The sequence below is a fragment of the Scyliorhinus torazame genome, chromosome 13, assembly GCF_047496885.1.
Source record: "Scyliorhinus torazame isolate Kashiwa2021f chromosome 13, sScyTor2.1, whole genome shotgun sequence".
In the NCBI taxonomy this organism is placed as follows: Eukaryota; Metazoa; Chordata; class Chondrichthyes; order Carcharhiniformes; family Scyliorhinidae; genus Scyliorhinus; species Scyliorhinus torazame.
The window spans coordinates 200071539-200086091 of NC_092719.1; the positions used below are offsets into that span (position 1 = coordinate 200071539).

The following is a 14553-nucleotide window of genomic DNA, read 5'->3' on the forward strand; positions in this document are numbered from 1 at the left end:
GAGGGTTGGAGGGGGGTAGAGGGGAGGAGAGGGTTGGGGGGGGGGGTAGAGGGGGAGGGAGAGGGTTGGGGGGTAGAGGGGAGGAGAGGGTTGGGGGGGGGTAGAGGGGAGCAGAGGGTGGGGGGGGTAGAGGGGAGGAGAGGGTGGGGGGGGTTAGAGGGGAGGAGAGGGTTGGGGGGGGTAGAGGGGGAGGAGAGGGTTGGGGGGGGGGTAGAGGGGAGGAGAGGGTTGGGGGGGGTAGAGGGGAGGAGAGGGTTGGGGGAGGGGAGGAGAGGGTTGGGGAGGGGGAGGAGAGGGTTTGGGGGGGGAGGAGAGGGTGGGGGGGGAGGAAGGGTTGGGGGGGGGAGGAGAGGGTTGGGGGGGGGGAGGAGTGGGTTGGGGGGGGAGAGGGTTGGGGGGTAGAGGGGAGGAGAGGGTTGGGGGAGGGAAGAGGGGAGGAGAGGGTTGGGGGGGTAGAGGGGAGGAGAGGGTTGGGGGGGTAGAGGGGAGGAGAGGGTTGGGGGGTAGAGGGGAGGAGAGGGTTGGCGGGGGGGTAGAGGGGAGGAGAGGGGTTGGGGGGGGTACAGGGTTGGGGGGGTAGAGGGGAGGAGAGGGTTGGGGAGGGTAGAGGGGAGGAGAGGGTTGGGGGAGGGTAGAGGGGAGGGGAGGGTAGAGGGGAGGAGAGGGTTGGGGGGGTAGAGGGGAGGAGAGGGTTGGGGGGGTAGAGGGGAGGAGAGGGTTGGGGGGGTAGAGGGGAGGAGAGGGTTGGGGGGGGTAGAGGGGAGGAGAGGGTTGGGGGGGGTAGAGGGGAGGAGAAGGTGGGGGGGGTAGAGGGGCGGAGAGGGTGGGGGGTAGTGGGGGGTAGAGGGGAGGAGAGGGGTGGGGGGGTAGGGGGGGTAGAGGGGAGGAGAGGGTGGGGGGGGTAGAGGGGAGGAGAGGGTGGGGGGTAGAGCGGAGGAGGGGGTTGGGGGGGTAGAGGGGAGGAGGGGGGTTGGGGGTGTAGAGGGGTGGAGGGGGTTGGGGGGGTAGAGGGGAGGAGGGGGTTGTGGGGGGAGGAGGGGGTTGTGGGGGGGTAGAGGGGGGGTAGAGGGGAGGAGGGGGTTGGGGGGGGGAGGAGGGGGTTGTGGGGGGGTAGAGGGGAGGAGAGGGTTGGGGGGGGGTAGAGGGGGTTGGGGGGGTAGAGGGGAGGAGAGGGTTGGGGGGGTAGAGGGGAGGAGAGGGTTGGGGGGGGTAGAGGGGAGGAGAGGGTGGGGGGGTAGAGGGGAGGTGAGGGTTGGGGGAGTAGAGGAGAGGAGAGAGTTGGGGGGGGATAGTGGGGAGGAGTGGGTTGGGGGGGGGTAGAGGGAGGAGAGGGTTGGGGGGGGAGATAGAGGGGAGGAGGGGTTGTGAGGGTGGTAGAGGGAGGAGGGGGTTGGGGGGGGGAGGAGGGGGTGTGGGGGGGGGGTAGAGGCGGGGGGTAGAGGGGAGGAGGGGGGTTGGGGGGAGGAGGGGGTTGTGGGGGGGGTAGAGGGGAGCAGAGGGTTGGGGGGGTAGAGGGGAGGAGGGGGTTGGGGGGGTAGGGGGAGGAGAGGGTTGGGGGGGGTAGAGGGGAGGAGAGGGTTGGGGGGGGTAGGAGGGGAGGAGAGGGTTGGGGGGGTTAGAGGGGTGCAGAGGGTGGGGGGGTAGAGGGGGAGGAGAGGGTGGGGGGGGGTAGAGGGGAGGAGAGGGTTGGGGGGGGTTGTGGGTGGAGAGGGGAGGAGGGGGTTGGGGGGGGGAGGAGGGGGTTGTGGGGGGGTAGAGGGGGTAGAGGGGAGGAGGGGGTTGGGGGGGAGGAGGGGGTTGTGGGGGGGTAGAGGGGAGGAGAGGGTTGGGGGGGGTAGAGGGGAGGAGGGGGTTGGGGGGGGAGGAGGGGGTTGTGGGGGGGGGTAGAGGGGGGGGGTAGTGGGGTGGAGGGGGGTTGGGGGGGTGGTGGGGGTTGTGGGGGGGGGTAGAGGGGAGCAGAGGGTTGGGGGGGTAGAGGGGGAGGAGGGGGTTGGGGGGGTAGAGGGGAGGAGAGGGTTGGGGGGGGTAGAGGGGAGGAGAGGGTTGGAGGGGGGTAGAGGGGAGGAGAGGGTTGGGGGGGTAGTGGGGGAGGTGAGGGTTGGGGGGGTAGTGGGGAGGAGTGGTTGGGGGGGTTGTGGGGAGGTGAGGGGTTGGAGGGGGTAGAGGGGTGGAGAGGTTGGGGGGGTACTGGGGTTGGGGGGGTTAGAGGGGGAGGAGAGGTTGGGGAGGGTTGAGGGGTGGAGAGGGGTTGGGGGAGGGTAGAGGGGAGGGGTGGGGTAGAGGGGAGGAGAGGGTTGGGAGGGTTGAGGGGAGGAGAGGGTTGGGGGGGTAGAGGGGAGGAGTGGGTTGGGGGGGGTAGAGGGAAGGAGTGGTTGGGGGGGGTAGTGGGGTGGTGTGGGTGGGGGGGGGGTAGAGGGGCGGGAGAGGGGTGGGGGGGTAGGGGGGGTAGTGGGGGTGGAGAGGGGTGGGGGGGTAGGGGGGGTAGAGGGGAGGAGAGGGTGGGGGGGTAGAGGGGAGGAGAGGGTGGGGGGGTAGAGCGGAGGAGGGGGGTTGGGGGGGGTAGAGGGGAGGAGGGGGGTTGGGGGGGTAGAGGGGAGGAGGGGGTTGGGGGGGGGTAGAGGGGAGGAGGGGGTTGTGGGGGGGTAGAGGGAGGAGGGGGTTGGGGGGGGAGGAGGGGGTTGTGGGGGGGTAGAGGGGGGTAGAGGGGAGGAGGGGGTGGGGGGGGAGGAGGGGGTTGTGGGGGGGGTAGTGGGGTGGTGAGGGTTGGGGGGGGGTAGAGGGGGTTGGGGGGGTAGTGGGGAGGAGAGGGTTGGGGGGGTAGAGGGGGTGGTGAGGGTTGGGGGGGGTAGAGGCGAGGAGAGGGTGGGGGGGGTAGAGGGGAGGAGAGGGTGGGGGGAGTAGTGGAGTGGAGAGAGTTGGGGGGGGATAGAGGGGGGAGTGGGTTGGGGGGGGGGTAGAGGGGAGGAGTGGGTTGGGGGGGAATAGAGGGAGGAGGGGGTTGTGGGGGTGGTAGGGGGAGGAGGGGGGTTGGGGGGGGAGGAGGGGGTTGTGGGGGGGGTAGAGGCGGGGGTAGAGGGGAGGAGGGGGTTGGGGGGTGGAGGGGGGTGTGGGGGGGGTTGAGGGGAGCAGAGGGTTGGTGGGGTGGGTGGGGGGGGTGGGGGGGTTGGGGGGGTAGAGGGGTGGAGGGGGTTGGGGGGGTGGTGGGGAGGTGGGGGTTGGGGGGGTTGAGGGGAGGAGGGGTTGGGGGGGGTTGAGGGGAGGAGAGGGTTGGGGGGGTAGAGGGGAGCAGAGGGTGGGGGGGGTAGAGGGGAGGAGGGGTGGGGGGGGGGTAGAGGGGAGGAGAGGGTTGGGGGGGGTAGTGGGAGGAGAGGGGTGGAGGGGGGTTGGGGGGGGTGGAGGGGGTTGTGGGGGGGTAGTGAGGGGGTAGAGGGGAGGAGGGGGGGTTGGGGGGGAGGAGGGGGTTGTGGGGGGTAGTGGGGAGGAGAGGGTTGGGGGGGGTAGAGGGAGGTGGGGGTTGGGGGGGGAGGAGGAGTTGTGGGGGGGGGGTAGAGGGGGGGGTAGAGGGGAGGTGGGGGTTGGGGGGGGAGGAGTGGGGTTGTGGGGGCTAGAGGGGAGCAGAGGGTTGGGGGGGGGGTAGAGGGGAGGAGGGGGTTGGGGGGGTAGAGGGGAGGAGAGGGTTGGGGGGGGGTAGAGGGGAGGAGAGGGTTGGAGGGGGGGTAGAGGGGAGGAGAGGGTTGGAGGGGGGTAGAGGGGAGCAGAGGGTTGGAGGGGGGGTAGAGGGGAGGAGAGGGGTTGGGGGGGGGGGGTAGAGGGGGAGGAGAGGGTTGGGGGGGTAGAGGGGAGGAGAGGGTTTGGGGGGGGGTAGAGGGGAGGAGAGGGTTGGGGGGGTTGAGGGGAGCAGAGGGTGGGGGGGGTAGAGGGGAGGAGAGGGGTGGGGGGGGTAGAGGGGAGGAGAGGGTTGGGGGGGGGTAGAGGGGAGGAGAGGGTTGGGGGGGGGTAGAGGGGAGGAGAGGGTTGGGGGGGGGTAGAGGGGAGGAGAGGGTTCGGGAGGGGAGGAGAGGGGTTGGGGGGGGGGGAGGAGAGGGTTGGGGGGGGGGAGGAGAGGGTTGGGGGGGGGGGGGGGGGAGGAGAGGGTTGGAGGGGGGAGGAGAGGGTTGGGGGGGTAGTGGGGAGGAGAGGGTTGGGGGAGGGAAGAGGGGAGGAGAGGGTTGGTGGGGGGTAGAGGGGAGGAGAGGGTTGGGGTGGGGTAGAGGGGAGGAGAGGGTTGGCGGGGGTAGAGGGGGAGGAGAGGGGTTGGGGGGGGTACAGGGTTGGGGGGTAGAGGGAGGAGAGGGTTGGGGAGGGTAGAGGGGAGGAGAGGGTTGGGGGAGGGTAGAGGGGGAGGGGGAGGGTAGAGGGGAGGAGAGGGTTGGGAGGGTAGAGGGGAGGAGAGGGTTGGGGGGGTAGAGGGGAGGAGAGGGTTGGGGGGGGTAGAGGGGAGGAGAGGGTGGGGGGGGGGTAGAGGGGCGGAGGAGGGTGGGGGGGTAGGGGGGGTAGAGGGGAGGAGAGGGTGGGGGGGGTAGGGCGGAGAGGGTGGGGGGGGTAGGGGGGGGTAGAGGGGAGGAGAGGGTGGGGGGGGTAGAGCGGAGGAGGGGGTTGGGGGGGGGTAGAGGGGAGGAGTGGGTTGGGGGGTAGAGGGGAGGAGGGGGGTTGGGGGGGGTAGAGGGGAGGAGGGGGTTGTGGGGTGGGTAGAGGGGAGGAGGGGGGTTGGGGGGGAGGAGGGGGTTGTGGGGGGGTAGAGGGGGGTAGAGGGGGAGGAGGGGGTTGGGGGGGGAGGAGGGGGTTGTGGGGGGTAGTGGGGAGGGAGGAGGGTTGGGGGGGGGTAGAGGGGGGAGGGGGTTGGGGGGGGTAGAGGGGAGGAGAGGGTTGGGGGGGTAGAGGGGAGGAGAGGGTTGGGGGGGGTAGAGGGGAGGAGGAGGGGGTGGGGGGGGTAGAGGGGAGGAGAGGGTTGGGGGGGGTTGAGGGGAGGAGAGGGTTGGGGGAGTAGAGGAGAGGAGAGAGTTGGGGGGGATAGAGGGGAGGAGTGGGTTGGGGGGGGTAGAGGGGGAGGAGAGGGTTGGGGGGGAGATAGAGGGGAGGGAGAGGGGTGGGGGGGGGTAGAGGGGAGGAGAGGGTTGGGGGGGGTAGAGGGGAGGTGAGGGTTGGGGGGGGTAGTGGGGAGGAGTGGGGTTGGGGGGGGTAGAGGGGAGGAGAGGGGTTGGGGGGGGGAGAGGGTTGGGGGGGGTAGAGGGGAGGAGAGGGTTGGGGGGGGGTAGTGGGGTGGAGAGGGGTGGGGGGGTAGAGGGGAGGAGTGGGTTGGGGGGGGGTTGAGGGGAGGGAGGGAGGGGGGGGGGGGTAGAGGGGCGGAGAGGGTGGGGGGGTAGGGGGGGGTAGTGGGGAGGAGAGGGTGGGGGGGGTAGGGCGGAGAGGGTGGGGGGGGGTAGGGGGGGTAGAGGGGAGGAGAGGGTGGGGGGGTAGAGCGGAGGAGGGGGTTGGGGGGGTAGAGGGAGGGGAGGGGGTTGGGGGGTAGAGGGGAGGAGGGGGTTGGGGGGGGTAGAGGGGAGGAGGGGGTGTGGGGGGGGGTAGAGGGGAGGTGAGGGTGGGGGGGGTAGAGGGGAGGTGAGGGTTGGGGGGGTAGAGGGGAGGAGAGGGTTGGGGGAGTAGAGGAGACGAGAGAGTTGGGGGGGGATAGAGGGGAGGAGTGGGTTGGGGGGGGGTAGAGGGGAGGAGAGGGTTGGGGGGAGATAGAGGGGAGGAGAGGGTTGGGGGGAGGAGCGGGTGGGGGGGGGTAGAGGGTAGGAGAGGGTTGGGGGGGGGTAGAGGGGAGGAGAGGGGTTGGGGGGGGAGAGGGTAGGGGGGGGGTAGAGGGGAGGAGAGGGTTGGGGGGGGTAGAGGGGAGGAGAGGGTTGGGGGGGGTAGAGGGGAGGAGAGGGTTGGGGGGGTAGAGGGGAGGAGAGGTTGGGGGGGGTAGAGTGGAGGAGAGGGTGGGGGGGGTAGAGGGGCGGAGAGGGTGGGGGGGTAGGGGGGGTAGAGGGGAGGAGAGGGTGGGGGGGGTAGGGCGGAGAGGGTGGGGGGGTAGGGGGGGTAGAGGGGAGGAGAGGGTGGGGGAGTAGAGCGGAGGAGGGGGTTGGGGGGGTAGAGGGGAGGAGGGGGTTGGGGGGGGTAGAGGGGAGGAGGGGGTTGGGGGGGGGTAGAGGGGGAGGAGGGGGTTGTGGGGGGGGTAGAGGGGGAGGAGGGGGGGTTGGGGGGGGAGGAGGGGGTTGTGTGGGGGGTAGAGGGGAGGAGGGGGTTGGGGGGGGAGGAGGGGGTTGTGGGGGTGCAGAGGGGAGGAGAGGGTTGGGGGGGTAGAGGGGGGAGGGGGTTGGGGGGGTAGAGGGGAGGAGAGGGTTGGGGGGGTAGAGGGGAGGAGAGGGTTGGGGGGGGTAGAGGGGAGGAGAGGGGTGGGGGGGTAGAGGGGAGGAGAGGGTTGGGGGGGGTAGAGGGGAGGAGAGGGTTGGGGGAGTAGAGGAGAGGAGCGAGTTGGGGGGGATAGAGGGGAGGAGTGGGTTGGGGGGGGTAGAGGGGAGGAGTGGGTTGGGGGGGGTGATAGAGGGGAGGAGAGGGTTGGGGGAGGTGTGGGTGGGGGGGGGGTAGAGGGGAGGAGAGGGTTGGGGGGGGGTAGAGGGGAGGAGAGGGTGGGGGGGGTAGAGGGGAGGAGAGGGTTGGGGGGGGTAGAGGGGAGGAGAGGGTTGGGGGGGGGAGAGGGTTGGGGGGGGGTAGAGGGGAGGAGAGGGTTGGGGGGGGTAGAGGGAGGAGAGGGTTGGGGGGGGTATGAGGGGAGGAGAGGGTTGGGGGGGTAGAGGGGAGGAGGGGGTTGGGGGGGGTAGAGGGGAGGAGGGGGTTGTGAGGGTGGTAGAGGGGAGGAGGGGGTTGGGGGGGGGAGGAGGGGGTTGTGGGGGGGGTAGAGGGGAGAGAGGGTTGGGGGGGTTGGGGGTGGGGGGGTTGGGGGGGTAGAGGGGTGGGAGGGGTTGGTGGGGGGGGTAGAGGGTGGAGTGGGTTGGGGGGGAGGGGGGTGGTGAGGGTGGGGGGGGGAGGAGTGGGTGGGGGGGGGAGGGGAGGAGGGGTTGGGGGGGGGGGGGTGAGGGTGGGGGGGAGGGGTGTGTGGGGTTGGGGGGGGGGGGGGAGGTGTGGGTTGGGGGGGGAGGGGTGGGTGGGTTGGGGGAGGGGTGGGGAGGAGTGGGTTGGGGGGGGTGGGGAGGTGGGGTTGGGGGGGGGGGAGGAGTGGGTTGGGGGGAGGGGTGGAGGGGTGGTTGGGGGGGAGGGGAGGAGTGGGTTGGGGGGGGAGGGGAGGTGAGGGTTGGGGGGGCAGGGGAGGAGAGGGTTGGGGGGGCAGGGGAGGAGAGGGTTGGGGGGGGAGGGGAGGAGAGGGTTGGGGGGGGAGGGGAGGTGGGGTTGGAGGGGGGAGAGGGTTGGGAGGGGTGGAGAGGGTTGGGAGGGGTGGTGAGGGTTGGGAGGGGAGGAGAGGGTTGGGGGGGGGGGGTGGGGTTGGGGGGAGGGGGTTGGGGGGGGGTGGGGGTGAGGGTGGGGGGTGGGGAGGAGAGGGTTGTGGGGGAGGGGTGGGAGTGGGTTGGGGGGGGGAGGGGTGGAGGAGGGTTGGGGGGAGGGGGTGGGGGGTTGGGGGGTGGGGGGGTGGGGTTGGGGGGGGGGGGGGTGGGTTGGGGGGTGGGGGGGGAGAGGGTTGGGGGGGAGGGGGGAGAGGGGTGAGAGGGTTGGGGGGGGGAGAGGGTTGGGGGGGGGGAGAGGGTTGGGGGGGGAGAGGGTTGGGGGGGGAGAGGGTTCAGGGGGGGGAGAGGGTTGGGGGGGCGGGGAGGAGAGGGTTGGGGGGGGGAGAGGAGGAGAGGGTTGGGGAGGGAGGGGAGGAGAAGGTTGGGGGGGAGGGGAGGAGAGGGTTGGGGTGGGTGGGAGGAGAAGGTTGGGGGGGAGGGCAGGAGAGGGTTGGGAGGGGAGGTTGGAGGGGAGGGTTGGGGGGGAGGTGGGTGGGTTGGGGGGGAGGAGGGAGGGTGGGGGGGAGGAGGGGAGGGGTTGGGGGGGAGGAGGGGTGGGTTGGGGGGGGAGGAGGGGGAGGGTTGGGGGGGAGGGGGGAGGGTTGGGGGGTGGAGGGGTGGGTTGGGGGGAGGAGGGGAGGGTTGGGGGGGAGGAGGGGAGGGTTGGGGGGGGTGGAGGGGAGGGTTGGGGGGGAGGAGGGGAGGGTTGGGGGGGGGGAGGGAGGAGGGTTGGGGGGGAGGAGGTAGGAGGGGCCGAGGGGGGAGGAGGTAGGAGGGGCCGAGGGTGGAGGGCAGGGGAGGAGGGGGGCCGAGTGTGGAGGGGGGGAGGGTTGGGGGAGGAGGGGGCCGAGGGTGGGGGGGGGAGAGGAGGAGGGGGCCGAGGGTGGGGGGGGGGGGGAGAGGAGGAGGGGGCCGAGGGTGGGGGGGGGGAGGAGGAGGCGGGCCGAGGGTGGGGGGGGGGGAGGGGGCCGAGGGTGGGTGGGTGGGGGGGGGAGGAGGGGGCCGAGGGTGGGTGGGGGGGGCCGAGGGTGGGTGGGGGGGAGGAGGGGGGGAGGAGGAGGGGCCGAGGGGTGGGTGGGAGGAGGAGGGGGCCGAGGGTGGGTGGTGGGGGGGGGGGGAGGAGGAGGAGGGGGCCGAGGGTGGGTGGGGGGGGGAGGGGGAGGAGTAAGGGGCCGGGGGTGGAGGGGGGGAGGAGGGGGGCCGGGGTGGAGGAGGGGGGAGGAGGGGGCCGGGGGTGGAGGAGGGGGGAGGAGGGGGCCGGGGGGTGGAGGAGGGGGCCGGGGGTGGAGGAGGGGGCCGGGGGGTGGAGGAGGGGGCCGGGGGTGGAGGAGGGGGCCGGGGGTGGAGGAGGGGGCCGGGGGTGGAGGAGGGGGGCCGGGGGTGGAGGAGGGGGCCGGGGGTGGAGGAGGGGGCCGGGGGTGGAGGAGGGGGCCGGGGGTGGAGGAGGGGGCCGGGGGTGGAGGAGGGGGCCGGGGGTGGAGGAGGGGGCCGGGGGTGGAGGAGGGGGGCCGGGGGTGGAGGAGGGGGGCCGGGGGTGGAGGAGGGGGCCGGGGGGTGGAGGAGGGGGCCGAGGGGGGGAGGAGGGGCCGGGGGAGGAGGGGGCCGGGTGTGGAGGGGGCCGAGGGAGGAGAGGGGGGAGGGGATGAGGGGGCGAGGGGGGCTGAGGGTGGGGGGCAGTGGAGGGAGGGGCCGAGGGTGGAGGGGGCCAAAGGTGGAGGGGGGGAGGAGAGGGCCGAGGGTGGAGGGGGGGCGAGGAGAGGGCCGAGGGTGGAGGGGTGGAGGAGGGGGCCGAGGGTGGAGGGGGGGGAGGAGGGGGCCGAGGGTGGAGGGGGGGGGGGGGAGGAGGGGGCCGAGGGTGGAGGGGGGGGAGGAGGGGGCCGAGGGTGGAGGGGGGGAGGAGGGCCCGAGGGTGGAGGGGACGGGAGGAGGGGGCCGGGGAGGAGGGGGCTGGTGGAGGAGAGGGCTGAGGGGCGGAGGGGGGCTGAGGGTGGAGGGGCGGAGGGGGCTGAGGGGTGGAGGGGCGGAGGGGGCTGAGGGTGGTGGGGCGAGAGGGGGCTGAGGGGTGGAGGGAGCTGAGGGTGGTGGGGCGAGAGGGCCGAGGGGTGGAGGGGAGGAGGGGGCCGAGCGTGGAGGGAGGAGGGGGGCTGGGAGAGGAGGGGGGCCGAGAGGGGCCGAGGGGGCGGAGTGGGGCCGAAGGGGCGGGCGCTGAGGGTGGAGGTGGTGGGGGCTGAGGGGGCTGTGGGCGGATGGGGCTGGGGGAGGGGGTGTTAGGGTGGGGAGGGGTGCTGAGGGGTTTGGGTGAGGAACGGGAGGAGGAGGGGGCTGGGGGAGGAGGGGGTTGGGGAAGGAACCGGAGGAGGGGACTGGGGAGGAGGGGACTGGGGGAGGAGAGGGCGGAGGGGGCGGAGGGGGAGGAGGGGGCGGAGGGGAGGAGGGGGCGGAGGGGGAGGAGGGGGACTGGGGGAGGAGGGGAGGAGGGGACTGGGGGAGGAGGAGGGGGCGGAGGGGGCGGAGGGGGCGGAGGGGGGAGGAGAGGGCGGAGGGGGGAGGAGGGGACTGGGGGAGGAGGGGGAGGAGAGGGCGGAGGGGGAGGAGAGGGCGGAGGGGGAAGCGGGGGCCGGGGGGAGGAGGGGCCGAGGGTGGAGGGGTGGAGGGGAGGAGCTGGCCGAGGGTGGAAGCTGGCCGAGGGTGGAGGGGAGGAGCTGGCCGAGGGTGGAGGGGAGGAGGGGGCCGAGGGTGGAGGGGTGGAGGGTTGCCGTGGGTGGAGGGGAGGTGGGGGCTAGGGGAGGTGGGGGGCGGCTGGAGGGTGGAGGAGGGTGGAGGGGGCTGGAGGGTGGAGGGGGCTGGAGGGTGGGAGGGGGCTGGAGGGTGGAGGGGCTGGAGGGTGGAGGGGGCTGGAGGGTGGCGGGGGGGGGCTGGAGGGTGGAGGGGAGGAGGGGGCTGAGGGTGGAGGGGAGGAGGGTGGAGGGGAGGAGGGGGCTGAGGGTGGAGGGGAGGAGGGGGGCTGAGGGTGGAGGGGAGGAGGGGGCTGAGGGTGGAGGGGAGGAGGGGGCTGAGGGTGGAGGGGAGGAGGGGGCTGTGGTGGAGGGGAGGAGGGGAGGAGGGGGCTGAGGGTGGAGGGGAGGAGGGGGCTGAGGGTGGAGGGGAGGAGGGGGCTGAGGGTGGAGGGGAGGAGGGGGCTGAGGGTGGAGGGGAGGAGGGGGCTGAGGGTGGAGGGGAGGAGGGGGCTGAGGGTGGAGGGGAGGAGGGGGCTGAGGGTGGAGGGGAGGAGGGGGCTGAGGGTGGAGGGGGCTGAGGGTGGAGTGGAGGAGGGGGCTGGGGGTGGAGTGGAGGAGGGGGCTGGGGGTGGAGTGGAGGGAGGGGGCTGGGGATGGAGTGGAGGAGGGGGCTGGGGGTGGAGTGGAGGAGGGGGCTGGGGTGGAGTGGAGGAGGGGGCTGGGGGTGGAGTGGAGGAGGGGGCTGGGGGTGGAGTGGAGGAGGGGGCTGGGGGTGGAGTGGAGGAGGGGGCTGGGGGGTGGAGTGGAGGAGGGGGCTGGGGGTGGAGTGGAGGAGGGGGCTGGGGGGTGGAGTGGAGGAGGGGGCTGGGGGTGGAGTGGAGGAGGGGGCTGGGGGTGGAGTGGAGGAGGGGGCTGGGGGGTGGAGTGGAGGAGGGGGCTGGGGGTGGAGTGGAGGAGGGGGCTGGGGGTGGAGTGGAGGAGGGGGCTGGGGGTGGAGTGGAGGAGGGGGCTGGGGGTGGAGGGTGGAGGAGGGGCTGGGGGTGGAGTGGAGGAGGGGGCTGGGGGTGGAGTGGAGGGAGGGGGCTGGGGGTGGAGTGGAGGAGGGGGCTGGGGGTGGAGTGGAGGAGGGGGCTGGGGGTGGAGTGGAGGAGGGGGCTGGGGGTGGAGTGGAGGAGGGGGCTGGGGGGTGGAGTGGAGGAGGGGGCTGGGGGTGGAGTGGAGGAGGGGGCTGGGGGGTGGAGTGGAGGAGGGGGCTGGGGGTGGAGTGGAGGAGGGGGCTGGGGGTGGAGTGGAGGAGGGGGCTGGGGGTGGAGTGGAGGAGGGGCTGGGGGTGAGTGGAGGAGGGGGCTGGGGGTGGAGTGGAGGAGGGGGCTGGGGGTGGAGTGGAGGAGGGGGCTGGGGGTGGAGTGGAGGAGGGGGCTGGGGGTGGAGTGGAGGAGGGGGCTGGGGGTGGAGTGGAGGAGGGGGCTGGGGGTGGAGTGGAGGAGGGGGCTGGGGGTGGAGTGGAGGAGGGGGCTGGGGTGGAGTGGAGGAGGGGGCTGGGGGTGGAGTGGAGGAGGGGGCTGGGGGTGGAGTGGAGGAGGGGGCTGGGGGTGGAGTGGAGGAGGGGGCTGGGGGGTGGAGTGGAGGAGGGGGCTGGGGGTGGAGTGGAGGAGGGGGCTGGGGGTGGAGTGGAGGAGGGGGCTGGGGGTGGAGTGGAGGAGGGGGCTGGGGGTGGAGTGGAGGAGGGGGCTGGGGTGGAGTGGAGGAGGGGGCTGGGGTGGAGTGGAGGAGGGGGCTGGGGGTGGAGTGGAGAGGGGCTGGGGGTGGAGTGGAGGAGGGGGCTGGGGGTGGAGTGGAGGAGGGGGCTGGGGGTGGAGTGGAGGAGGGGGCTGGGGGTGGAGTGGAGGAGGGGGCTGGGGGTGGAGTGGAGGAGGGGGCTGGGGGTGGAGTGGAGGAGGGGGCTGGGGGTGGAGTGGAGGAGGGGGCTGGGGGTGGAGTGGAGGAGGGGGCTGGGGGTGGAGTGGAGGAGGGGGCTGGGGGTGGAGTGGAGGAGGGGGCTGGGGGTGGAGTGGAGGAGGGGGCTGGGGGTGGAGTGGAGGAGGGGGCTGGGGGTGGAGTGGAGGAGGGGGCCGGGGGTGGAGTGGAGGAGGGGGCCGGGTGTGGAGGGGGCCGAGGGAGGAGAGGGTGGAGGGGAGGGGATGAGGGGGCGAGGGGGCTGAGGGTGGGGGGCAGTGGAGGAGGGGGCCGAGGGTGGAGGGGGCCAAGGGTGGAGGAGGAGGAGGAGGGGGCTGGAGGGAGGAGGGGGGTGGAGGCTGGAGGGAGGAGAAGGAGGGGGCTGGAGGGAGGAGGAGGGAGGAGGAGGAGGGGGCTGGAGGGAGGAGGGGGCTGGAGGAGAGGAGGAGGAGGGGGGCTGGAGGGGGAGGAGGAGGAGGGGGGCTGGAGGGGGAGGAGGAGGAGGGGGGCTGGAGGGGGAGGAGGAGGAGGGGGGCTGGAGGGGGAGGAGGAGGAGGGGGGCTGGAGGGGGAGGAGGAGGAGGGGGGCTGGAGGGGGAGGAGGAGGAGGGGGGCTGGAGGGGGAGGAGGAGGAGGGGGGCTGGAGGGGGAGGAGGAGGAGGGGGGCTGGAGGGGGAGGAGGAGGAGGGGGGCTGGAGGGGGAGGAGGAGGAGGGGGGCTGGAGGGGGAGGAGGAGGAGGGGGGCTGGAGGGGGGAGGAGGAGGAGGGGGGCTGGAGGGGGAGGAGGAGGAGGGGGGCTGGAGGGGGAGGAGGGGGGCTGGAGGGGGAGGAGGAGGAGGGGGGCTGGAGGGGGAGGAGGAGGAGGGGGGCTGGAGGGGGAGGAGGAGGAGGGGGGCTGGAGGGGGAGGAGGAGGAGGGGGCTGGAGGGGGAGGAGGAGGAGGGGGGCTGGAGGGGGAGGGGGAGGAGGGGGGCTGGAGGGGGAGGAGGAGGAGGGGGGCTGGAGGGGGAGGAGGAGGAGGGGGCTGGAGGGGGAGGAGGAGGAGGGGGGCTGGAGGGGGAGGAGGAGGAGGGGGGCTGGAGGGGGAGGAGGAGGAGGGGGGCTGTTGGGGGAGGAGGAGGAGGGGGGCTGGAGGGGGAGGAGGAGGTGGGGGCTGGAGGAGGAGGGGGGCTGGGGGCGGAGGGGAGGAGGGGGGCTGGGGGGCGGAGGGGAGGAGGGGGGGCGGAGGGGAGGAGGGGGGGCGGAGGGGAGGAGGGGGGCGGAGGGGAGGAGGGGGGGCGGAGGGGAGGAGGGGGGGCGGAGGGGAGGAGGGGGGCGGAGGGGAGGAGGGGGGGCGGAGGAGGCGGAGGGGAGGGAGGGGGGGAGGGGACGGGGCGGAGGGGAGGAGGGGGGCTAGGGGCCGGAGGGGGAGGAGGGGCCTGAGGGGGGAGGGGGAGGAGGAGGAGAGGGTGGAGGGGGGTGGAGGGTGGATGGGGAGGAGGGGCCTGAGGGGGGAGGGGGAGGAGAGGGTGGAGGGGGGAGGAGGGTGGATGGGGAGGTGGGGGCTGAGGGAGGAGGGGGCTGTGGGCGGAGGGGGCTGGACGGCGTTGGGAGAGGAATGGGAGGAGTGGGCTGGGGGAGGAGGGGGTTGGGGGCGGAAGGAGTGGGCTGGGGGAGGAGGGGGGTTGGGGGCGGAAGTAGTGGAGGGGGCCGGGGGTGGAGGGGGCCGGGGGTGGAGGGGGCCGGGGGTGGAGGGGGCCGGGGGTGGAGGGGGCCGGGGGTGGGGGGGGCCGGGGGTGGGGGGGGCCGGGTGGTGGGGGGGCCGGGGGGTGGGGGGGGCCGGGGGTGGGGGGGGCCGGGGGTGGGGGGGCCGGGGGTGGGGGGGGCCGGAGGTGGGGGGGGGGTGGGGGGGGCCGGGGGTGGAGGGGGCCGAGGGTGGGGGGGGGAGGAGGTGGCCGAGGGTGGGGGGGAGGAGGTGGCCGAGGGTGGGGGGGGGAGGAGGTGGCCGAGGGTGGGGGGGGGGGGGAGGGGGCCGAGGGTGGGGGGGGGGAGGTGGTGGCCGAGGGTGGGGGGGGAGGAGGTGGCCGAGGGTGGGGGGGGGGGGGGAGGGGGCCGAGGGTGGCGGCGGAGGTGGCCGAGGGTGGGGGGGGAGGAGGTGGCCGAGGGTGGGGGGGGGAGGAGGTGGCCGAGGGTGGGGGGGGGGAGGAGGTGCCGAGGGTGGAGGCGGAGGGGGGCCGAGGGTGGAGGGGGAGGAGCGGCCTGAGGGGAGGAGCGGCCTGAGGGGAGGAGCGGCCTGTGGGTGAAGGGGGTGGAGGGGAACGAGGGGGAGGAGGGGGCTGAGGGAGGAGGGGGCTGAGGGTGGAGGGGGAGGAGGGGCCTGACT

General features: G+C 74.7%; 1 protein-coding gene across 4 annotated transcripts in view; it reads left to right on the forward strand.

Moving 5' to 3' along the window:
• Window positions 1–14553, forward strand: part of LOC140388524 (uncharacterized) — a 98158-nt gene that overhangs the window by 24162 nt on the left and 59443 nt on the right. The window lies entirely within an intron of this gene.